The 10877-nt window shown below is 35.8% G+C and overlaps 2 pseudogenes; both read left to right on the forward strand.

The window, feature by feature from the left end:
* The first annotated feature begins 335 nt into the window (after nucleotides 1-335).
* Nucleotides 336-519, forward strand: LOC129236557 (U2 spliceosomal RNA; annotated as a pseudogene).
* A 236-nt stretch (nucleotides 520-755) lies between these two features.
* LOC129236502 (U2 spliceosomal RNA) lies at nucleotides 756-941 on the forward strand (annotated as a pseudogene).
* Nucleotides 942-10877: the final 9936 nt, after the last annotated feature.

A 10877-nucleotide genomic window follows, 5' to 3' on the forward strand; every position in this document is an offset into this window, starting at 1 on the left:
TACTACGCCTCACGCACTTTTTGAAGTGAAAACTTCTTTAGAATCGTTGGGAGTGATTTGAGGAAAAGTGAAACGAAAAAAGCGACCAACTTGGCTACGAAGCGTTATATTATATGTTGATATAAAAGTAGCGACGAAATAAATAAAAATAACTTTTATTTTTTCTTGTGATTTGAACCAAGGATTTTGGATCGGAAGCTCACATTGCTAGTCGCTCGGTACCGTGCCATGCTGTCGTCGCTGGCCTAAAAGTTATTTAGTTACGAAGCGTTATATTATATGTTGATATAAATAATTTTTGTGAGCGTGTAATTCTCAAAAGTTTTATTAGGTTTATTATTTAAAATGTATAGACTAGGTAGTGTGGTTATCAGCTTAACATCTGATAGATCCTCCATCGGAGGACAACAAATGTTAAACTGATTTTTCGAAATGGGCGGAGTGTGTTAGGGGCTTGCTCCTTCTCTGCCACGGGTTGACCCGGTATTGCAGTACCGCCGGGATTTCGGCTTTGAATAAATACAAGAAAAAATATACTAATACATTTAGCTTTGGTGGGAAGAGCCATAAATTTTTATATGAATACATGTAGACGAAAATGGAATTTTTTTTTGAAATTTGCATTGTAGGACATTTCTGATTATTTATTGAACAGTTTTTTGGTTTAGATACTGAAAGTCAGTTTAAGTGAATCGGTATAAATATTTCGTACATTAATTTTTGTGAGCGTGTAAATTCTCAAAAGGTTTATTAGAAAATCTATTGAAGTAGGTAGTGTGGTATCTGTTCCTATCAGCTTAACATCTTATAGATCCTCCATCGGAGGACAACAAATGTTAAACTAATTTTTGGAAATGCGCGGAGTGTTTTGTGGGCTTGCTCCGCCTCTGCCACGGGTTGACCCGGTATTGCAGTACCGCCGGGATTTCAGCCTTGAATAAATACAAGAAAAAATATACTAATACATTTAGCTTTGGTGGGAAGAGCCATAAATTTTTATATGAATACATGTAGACGAAAATGGAATTTTTTTTTTTTGAAATTTGCATTGTAAGACATTTCTGATTATTTATTGAAAACAGTTTTTTGGCTTTTCTATTTTTGGTTTAGATACTGAAAGTCAGTTTAAGTGAATCGGTATAAATATGTCGTACATTAATTTTTGAAGTGAAAACTTCTTTAGAATCGTTGGGAGTGATTTGGGAAAAAGTGAAACGAATTACATATAAACGTAGCGACGAACTAAATAACTTTTAGGCCAACACCGACAGTATGGCGCGATTGCCGAGCGGCTAGCAATGTGAGCTTCCGATCCAAAATTCTTGGTTCGAATCACAAGAAATAAAATTTTTTTTTTTTTTGAAATTTGCATTGTAGGACATTTCTGATTATTTATTGAAAACAGTTTTTTGGATTTCAGCCTTGAATAAATACAAGAAAAAATATACTAATACATTTAGCTTTGGTGGGAAGAGACATAAATTTTTATATGAATACAAGTAGACGAAAATGGAAGAAATTTGTAAGTCTGTTTCTTCGGTCCGTTTGGGTATTTTTTTTGACAACATCGAAACCAAAGCATTTGTATCATATTTTATCTATCATAAGCCACTCGTATCATTTGTTGAAATTGAAAACATTGAGGATGAATAATGATAAAATGAAGAAAATAAAATATGAACTTTATAGCAATATTATAATGAACCTATAATTATCCCGCTCCTAATGCTGCTTTCGTCTTATTCTCTCTCAGTTTGTTTTACGGAAGGTTTCACTTCTATCAAGTCTAACCGTTAGACTGGTATTTTTTTTTTTTCTTAGTTAAATTTTGAGTTTCAAATCTTACGGGCCCAATTTTGCACTGAAATCGGCGTATGGTAGTACATATGGTTTTTGTAGTGTAGTTCAAGCTAACACAAGAAATATTACAAGATAATGCATTTTGAAACAATCTAAATAGACTTAATGTCGTATGCACCAATTCCCCTTACGGAATCCTAAGAGCTGACAAAAACGTGGCCGTTATCACGCTACTGCCGTTGAAAGTTCCTGAAAATTAAAAAAAAATTCTCACTTAACACAAGTGTACGCTCCACCATCGCAGAAGAATGCACAAAACAGATGCGTACCAACTACTTACACACACACATATGTATGTATGTATGTACGTCGGTGTGCGGGGAAAACATAAAGGCAATATGGTTATTGTCCGCTACGAAGTCAACGTCAACATCGCTGCTATAATCGCAGTCACTGCCGCAGCCGTGAACGCAGTCGCTGCGCTGCAAATTTGAAACTGTGCGCAATACTCAAATGCAAGTGCGTATGCAGTGGACTTACATTCATGTGGACACGTACATATTTATAGAGTTAATTGCCGGCGGACAGCCGTCAGGCTCGTAAAATGAAAAGAAATTTGAAAATAAAACCAATACAAAATATGATTAATTAACACAAAAGATAAACATGGCACACATTTTTCGATGATTTTCTTTATCAATCACAATGTTAACGTACGAGTATTGTGCACATTTGCTGGCAATCAATCTTTAGAAAATACTTTTTTTATCTTAATTGGGTCATTAGAAAATATTAGATATACTTGGAACTTTTGCTTTTTACGCTCCTTAAAGAATGTCTTAGGGTGGTTGTGAAATTTCAAGGTTGGGGGAACACTAAAAGATTTTAGAAATACAGTGCACTCGCGAAAACTCGAACACACGATAACTCGAACATTCGGAAACTTGAACATTTTTTTTTCTCCATTGACTACTTTAAAACTCGAACAAAATGTAGCTACTCTAAAACTCGAACAATTATTTTCTTTTTTCATGGAAAAACATGTGAGAAACTGTCGTTTTGCATGTGTTGTAACGGCCAGTATTCAAATTTTTGCCGTTATGTGCGTCTTTTGTTTCATGCTAAGGCGCCGCACTGGCTATGTTTCTTGCTAATTACGGAACTTTTCTTTTAAATTGATTGATATTTGTCAGTGATACACGGGATTTTGCGCGGTTAAGATCAAATTTATTTGCGTTTTATAATGGGACGAAAACTAAATGTTTTGAGTTTATCAAAAAAGGCTGAAATAATTAACGAGGCCAAGAATGGCGTTAGTATCACAGCTCTATCCAAAAAATATAACACTGCCAAGTCCACAATTTGTGGAATTGTGAAAAATGAAAACAAAATTTTGGAATGCGTTAATAACACGCTATCGGGCCCTGGAAAACGTAAAACGCTTCGCGCTTCAGAATTGCCAAAAATGGAAAAAAAGCTTTACATGTGGTTTTTATTACAACGCAGCAAGAATTATCCTATAAATGGATTAATTTTGAAAGAGAAAGCTAAGGAGTTACATGCCAAATATAGCGAGAATGGCTCAACCTTCTTTGCCAGCGATGGATGGCTACAAAATTTAAAAAAACGGCATGGCATACGATTGATTTCAATCTCAGGGGAAAAACTATCCTCGCGACCAGAGTTAGTGGAGCCTTTCAAAACTCAGTTCCAAGCTAAAATTCAGGAGCTTGAACTATGCCCAGAACAAATTTACAACGCAGATGAATCCGGGTTATATTGGAAGCTCCTTCCGAGAAAATCATACGTTTCTAGAATGGAAAAGCAGGCACCGGGAAACAAATCTGAAAAACAGCGCATCACATTTCTGGCGTGTGCGAATGCTACTGGGAAACACAAGGTTAAAATGCTTGTCATTGGAAAAGCCGAAAATCCGCGCGCATTTAGGCATTTTAACTGCCCAGTGGAGTACCGAAGTTCAAAATCAGCCTGGATGACATCAACTCTGTTCCAAAATTGGTTTCACTTTTCGTTTGTACCACAGGCAAGTTCATATTTGACTACAAATTAAACACCCTTTAAAAAACCTATTTTTTTTTTATTACATAGGTGAAAACTTATTTAAAAAATATAGGACTACCTGAAAAGGCATTACTTTTGCTTGACAATGCACCTTCGCATCCAAACGAGGACACGTTAAGATCCGAAGATGGTTTAATTAGGGTGATGTTTATGCCGCCGAATGTAACTCCTTTGATTCAACCAATGGATCAAAATGCAATAAGAATAACAAAGCTACATTACCGAAATTCTCTCTTGGCAGCTATTTTCTCCGATGATTGCGATTTGATCCAATCATTAAAAAAAATTAGCTTGAGAGATGCTGTTACATTTTTGGATAGAGCTTGGAATAAATTGAGACAGGAGACGTTGGCGAAATGCTGGACAAATATTTTAAACTTTGCAAACCTGAAAGACGATGACGACGATGACATTCCACTTAGTGTCTTGAAAAACCAAATAGAAGCTGAAGCTAAAAGTATGGAAAAAGAAGCTGCCGAAATTCTCGAACACTTACATCCTGAGGTAGTTATGGTTTTGATGTAAATAAAAAAACGCACGATAACAATAATAAATATTTATTAGACTACTTTCACAGAAGAAGAAATAAGAGACTGAAATAACGACGACTTGATTGAAGAGGTTGAAGCTATTGCAGAAAGCGAATCCGAAGATGAAGTTGAAGCTACAGGTGAAAATGAACAAAAGCGCATAAGTTCATCCGAAGCCGTAACAGTTTTCAACAAAGCTATAGCATGGGCAACTGCTGAAAAAATTAGCCCGAGGAAAGTTAATGTGCTACAATCACTGCGCGAAAAGGCTGTATTGAATACGGTAGAAAATAAGAAACATCAAACCAAGATCACTGCTTTTTTTTCTAATAATTTGTAAACAACATTCATATTTCCTAACATTTTTTATTAAATAAACTGGCAATGAACTACAAAACATGAAACCAGATAGTCTCTTTGATTAACTATGCCATAAAAATGGACAGGGTATAAAAACTGTTAAAACGAATACATATATGTATATTAAAAATACATAACGTTCGAAAACTCGAACATTTCGATAACTCGGACAGGGCTGGTTTTCATTAGTTCGAGTTTTCGCGAGTGCACTGTAGGAAATAAATTTAATTATTTTCGATTTTATATATTGTATTATTATTTGATTTTTTGAAATATGTAAGCATTTTTAACTCAGTAGTCGCAACTCATGGGGAACCTCGTTAGATTACTGATGAGAGAAAATGGTGAGCAACTATAACATTTTTATATAAGGTGGCGTAAAATTAATCACCAAATTTTGTTTGAGAGTAACTTTTTTACTTTTTTTACTTTTTTAAATAAAAAAATTTTGTTTGAATTAAAAACAAAAAAAAATTTGATTGACGGAAATCTTTATTTTCACCTTTACGAGCTTCATTCCATGCCTGTGTGTATAAGTATACTGCAGCTGTCCAGTTCACAGGTGTCAAATATGATAGAAGTACGATGCCATTTGCAAAACTTATAAATCTTCCGATAGAGTGTTTAATTTATATATATTTTATATTAAAAACTAATTCTTAATAAAAAAGCAGTACTTCTTTCTTAAGGGGTCCAGTGGTCTAGAGCTCGAAAATTTAGGGTATTTTCAGGAATTTTTTTTACAATAAAAAAATTAAAAACGATATTTAAATTTTTTAGGCCTTTTACATACAAATGTGGCCTTCTTTTACATACAAATGTGAAAAATAATTGTTTAATTTAAAAAATGGCGCTGAAGTTGCCTCCCGAAAAATTGGACCTGGACGGTGTTGTCCATTTTGGCTCTTCTATTTATCTGAAACACAAAGTCAAAAAAAACCATTAATCAGTATGGCTGTAGCAACGTCCCGTACTAGAATAAAAAAAAATTTTTGAAAAAAAAGTTTTGAAAATTTTTCCGCGGTTTTGAATTTGACACTCTAAAAATCGTATTTTTTTCAGTTAAAAAAAAAAATACGTAATAATTGAAATAATAATATGATTCCAGTACGGGCGATAGCCATTGATGTTGTGAACATCAACATACATATGTAAATTTCAGACGATTCGGTTGAATTTTTTTTTTTTTTTTTGACATCACCAGGCCGAAAAGAGTAGTTTTGAGATAATGAGTTTAAAGTTTTGAGAATGGTCGCGTGACGAATCTTACTCTACCTGCTAAAACGGCTGTAGAATCGAATACTGGGAATATCCTTCCAAAAATTTTACTATACTTTCGAAATATAAAATCAAACCTCCCTTAGCCCTAGCTTTTCACTACTGGGCTTCTCCTTGATTATGTGTTGTCCCATAGTAAGGAAGGGCGCGCGCGTCCTATTAAAGGCAAACCTCTCTCGTCAATAGGTCCATAATTGCGTTCCCAGTTATACCCCTGTCCCTGTGAAGCACATGCATATTATGCACTGCCCGCACCGTCGAGAGAGTGACTCTCGATGCCCTAGCGACTGCTCCACCATTGGTATTATTATCATGATGTACATTTATCTCAGGATTATTGGGCTACAGCCCAACGTCTAGAAGTTTGCAGGTCATGAGAGCTCTTGTTGCTTTGGGCAAGGTTGCGTCAGTATGCCTCTTCCAGTTAAGCTTGCGATGCAGGACAAGGCCAAGATACTTAACTTCGCTGACCAAATCAATAGTAACCCCGTCTATGCTGATCTCCTCCATTCCTGGTAAGACTCTTTTCCTGGTGAAAGGGATGATGGCTGTTTTGGACGGGTTTATATCCAGACCTAGCCCAGCACACCGTCTTTTTGTCAAGTTTAAAACTATTTACAGTATCGCAAAGAGTGTTCTCGAACCTGGCTCTCGCTATAATTACAACGTCGAGGCGCCGCGATTGAACGCAGTAAAGTTATCAAAACCTGAATGAAAACAATTAGTTACCGTGGTTTCGAGTGACGCAGCAGCTAAAATTTCTGCAGTCGTCTAAGGTTAGCATCTAAAGGCAAAGAAACCCGGATCTAAGAGACCAGCAAATTTTAAATTAGGATACTATAGGATAGGATAAATTGCTGGCCATGCGTGGGCCCACTTGGAAAAAGAATCAAAATACGTCCATTGTGAAAGCATACAAGGGAAAAACAGAGGGAAAATAACCAAGCAAGTGGAAAAATGAAAGAAGGGGCTTTGGATTGGAGGATGACAACCAACAGTGGCTAATTAGATTTGTATTAACCAGTTCAAGCTATTGAAATTCATCAGGTGTGATATTTAAATTCAAATCAACTTCGGCATAGGCAGTTAAATAACGGGTGATCAATTAAGAGGAGTTTTTTTCATTTGCGTTTTTTTTACAGATCGCGCGCGAGTTGTGGCAAACTGTAATCGTGGATTTGTTGAACAGCGTTTGGCATTTCATCATGGAAAGACTCACACCGCAACAACGTCCACAAATTGTTCAACTGTATTATGAAAATCAGCGTTCTGTGACAAATGTTTTTCGTGCGCTTAGACCGCATTATGGTCAACATAATTGGCCTGCCTTAAACACTATTCGACATACCATCAACAAATTTGAATCCGAATATTCATTGGTGGATAATTCTCGACCGAATAGACCACGTCCAGCAAGAAGCATTGAGAATATAGCGGCAGTAGCAGAGAGTGTACGTGAAAACCGCGATGAATCGATTCGGCACCGTTCTCAGCAACTTGGACTGTCGTATGGAACAACTTGGTCAATTTTACGGAAGGATCTTCATTTAAAAGCATACAAAATACAGCTCGTACAAGAACTAAAGCCAAATGACCTTCCTGCACGTCACCGTTTCGCTGATTGGGCTCTTGAAAAGATTGAAGAAGATCCGCTGTTTTCGAGCAAAATTTTGTTCAGCGATGAGGCGCATTTCTGGCTCAATGGTTACGTCAATAAGCAAAATTGCCGTATTTGGGATGAAGAGCAACCAGAACAGGTTCAAGAGCTACCTTTACACCCAGAGAACACAACGGTCTGGTGTGGTTTATGGGCTGGTGGAATCATCGGTCCATATTTTTTCAAAAATGATGATGGCCGCAACGTAACTGTGAATGGTGCTCGCTACCGTACCATGATATCGGACTTTTTGCTACCTGAAATTGAATCTAATGATCTCTACGACATTTGGTTTCAACAAGACGGAGCCACTTGCCATACAGCTCGTGAAACAATGACTTTATTGAGAAGTTATTTCGGAGAGCAGCTGATTTCACGTTTAGGACCTGTGAGTTGGCCACCAACATCTTGTGATATCACACCTTTGGACTTTTTTCTTTGGGGATTCGTGAAGTCCAAGGTCTATGCTGATAAACCAGCTACGATTGAAGCTCTGGAAGCCAACATTACGCGTGTTATTCACGACATACCAGTCGAAATGCTCGAACGAGTGATTGAAAATTGGACCTTCAGAATGGACCACCTTAAGCGTAGTTGCGGCCAACATTTGAATGAAGTCATATTCAAAAAGTAAATGTCAAAGAATGTCCTTTCAAATGATGAATAAAGGTTTTGAACATAATTTACATTTTTGTTTTTTTTTAACTATTGAAAAAAGCACCTCATGATTGATCACCCGTTACTATGGAGAAAAGATTTTACATCTATCATCCTTGGTTGAATGCGGTTAGTATGGATATACAAGTAGTTGACTAGACATTCGCAGAGTCGCTAAGCGCTGCACAGTGGTCCCGCCGCGTAGGAAGAGCGGTCATAAGAACTTTTGGCGTGATAAATGACTTTTTAGTACGTTTTTAAGTTGAGAAATGTTTTTATTTGTTAAAAAAACACTAAGACATATAAAAAGTAATATATATATATTATAATAAGAATATATATAAGATATAATAATAATAATAATATATAATAAAGTAATATATTATATAATATAATTAATATAAAAAGTCAAAGGAAAATTAGGTACACACATTTTTTATGTAAAATTTGTTTGTTTCGTTTAAGGTTTTGCATAAATCTTAAATTATAAACAATAATAGAAAAAAAACATTAAATTCCGGAAGGATGAGCATGAAGTATACTTGGATGCCAGTTAACTTATTCTTATTTATGAAAACAATAAAACATTCACTTCCAAAAAAGTTAATGTACTTAGAAATACAAAACTTTTAACTCAATAAATCTAACACTTCTCTTGACATCATAGATTTCTTTTTTCATGGTAATTTTCGTAGACTAGATATAAATGGATCGGAATTAAGAAGAAGCCTGTGCAAAAGATCCGTGTTAGTTACAGTTCTTGAGTGCTTTCTGGTATTGTCACGTCTGAATTGTTTCACTAATTTATTACATGATTCAGCTGCCTCCTCTGATAATTCTCCAATTGATAATAAACAATGATCGATCACCTCCGACCCATGAATGAGCACTTATGAACTGATGCAGGTAAATTATACCATGAATATTTACTAACTAGAATTTTAACAGTGTCTAGTGCGTATATTTTGAATTTATTCGAATTAGTTTCAAAACCAGATGAAAGACATTGTAGGAGATAACTACATCTGTCTATAACGTGTTTGTCTATTCCTGTGATTTCGGATGATATGGTTGAATGAAGGAAACATTTTCGTGCTGTATTTCCATCATTGGAGGTGCCACTTCCTCCACTTCGCGGTTTGTCAACTATCAAGCCTAATTGTTCTCTAAACTCCCTCTGAACAAATTCCTTTCTCTTAGCTAAAAGTGCTTTTTCCTCAGATGAACGTGCTTGCCACCTTTTAAATTCGATTCTATAAGAAACATGAATAAAGTATTCAAAAAATCTAATCCAAGAATGCCGGGGTAATAAACAAAATTCAAATCTACTGGAGTTTACTTGTTTGTTTCTACACTTTTCTAAGTCATTCATTTCTTTTGGTGTCGCACCACAAATATAACATTTACTCGTAGATGAGTCACATAGGTACAGATTAGACCCTATATCAAGCGCAATCGCAGGTCATCGCATTATTAATTATTTTTCCTTAACCCATTAAATCCCAACCTTATATAAAACAGTTTTTTTTAAATGCGTTTATAAAACGTTTATTGAAATAGTGTAATTAAGCTCCTTGAAAAAGAAAAACACGAAAAAAAATCAAAGAAATGCATTTTTTGGGCTGTACTCAATCGAGTACAATGGGATAATATGTATATACATTGCCTGTATATGAAAATATGGAGTATTAAATAAAAAGACACTTTCAAAGACTCCCTTGGCTATTAGTTCGGTTAACAGTATGGAAGTTTTTGAAACATTCTCTCTCCACGCAAAGGGCTACATTGCATAACTCGCAAATCCATCGAATTCTTTGGTGACACCTCCCTGCACCTCAGCTGATTCGATATCCTTTTGGGAAAATGGTTATATGAGGAACCAGCTATTGATGCCGTTGTCGATCGTTTTGAAGATATGTCCCGGATATTATAATTACGTAAATAAAATCGCACAATTTCACGTTGGTATTGCAACAAGTCGCATTGACTCTTACTTGCCATTTTATAAAGCTTCCATGCGTTTGCTACGCACGAGCTTATCATTGTGGTGAAAATAGGCCACCACCATTTCTTTCCTCTAAACTTTATATAGTAAGTATTCAAAGCTTGGTCGTGAAGGTCAACTCCTCCCATTCCTGAGTTGTATTCCGCTATCAACTTCGGCTGATGGGCATTCACCTTGCGCCTCTCTTGTCTTGACCATCGTTTGACGGTATGTAAAGGTTCAATTCTATCAAAGTTTGTTCCCACTGCACAACGCTATTGTCATTCCACTTCACAAAAAGTATTCCTGAGTCAGAACACCTACAAAATTTGATACAAAACAACTATTCAAATAAATCATTATGATACTCTTACATAAAATCAAACTCTCTCCGTTGCTTCTTTTGTAGTTCTTTGTTCGTTTTCAGAGGACATTTTTTGGACCGCCGTTCACGAACAGTCCCAGTAGCCTTAAATCCTTGTTCTTTTAAAATTCTAAGAAGGTCATATGACGTAAAGACATGACTGTC

This window comes from Anastrepha obliqua, chromosome 1, assembly GCF_027943255.1.
Source record: "Anastrepha obliqua isolate idAnaObli1 chromosome 1, idAnaObli1_1.0, whole genome shotgun sequence".
Lineage (NCBI taxonomy): Eukaryota > Metazoa > Arthropoda > Insecta > Diptera > Tephritidae > Anastrepha > Anastrepha obliqua.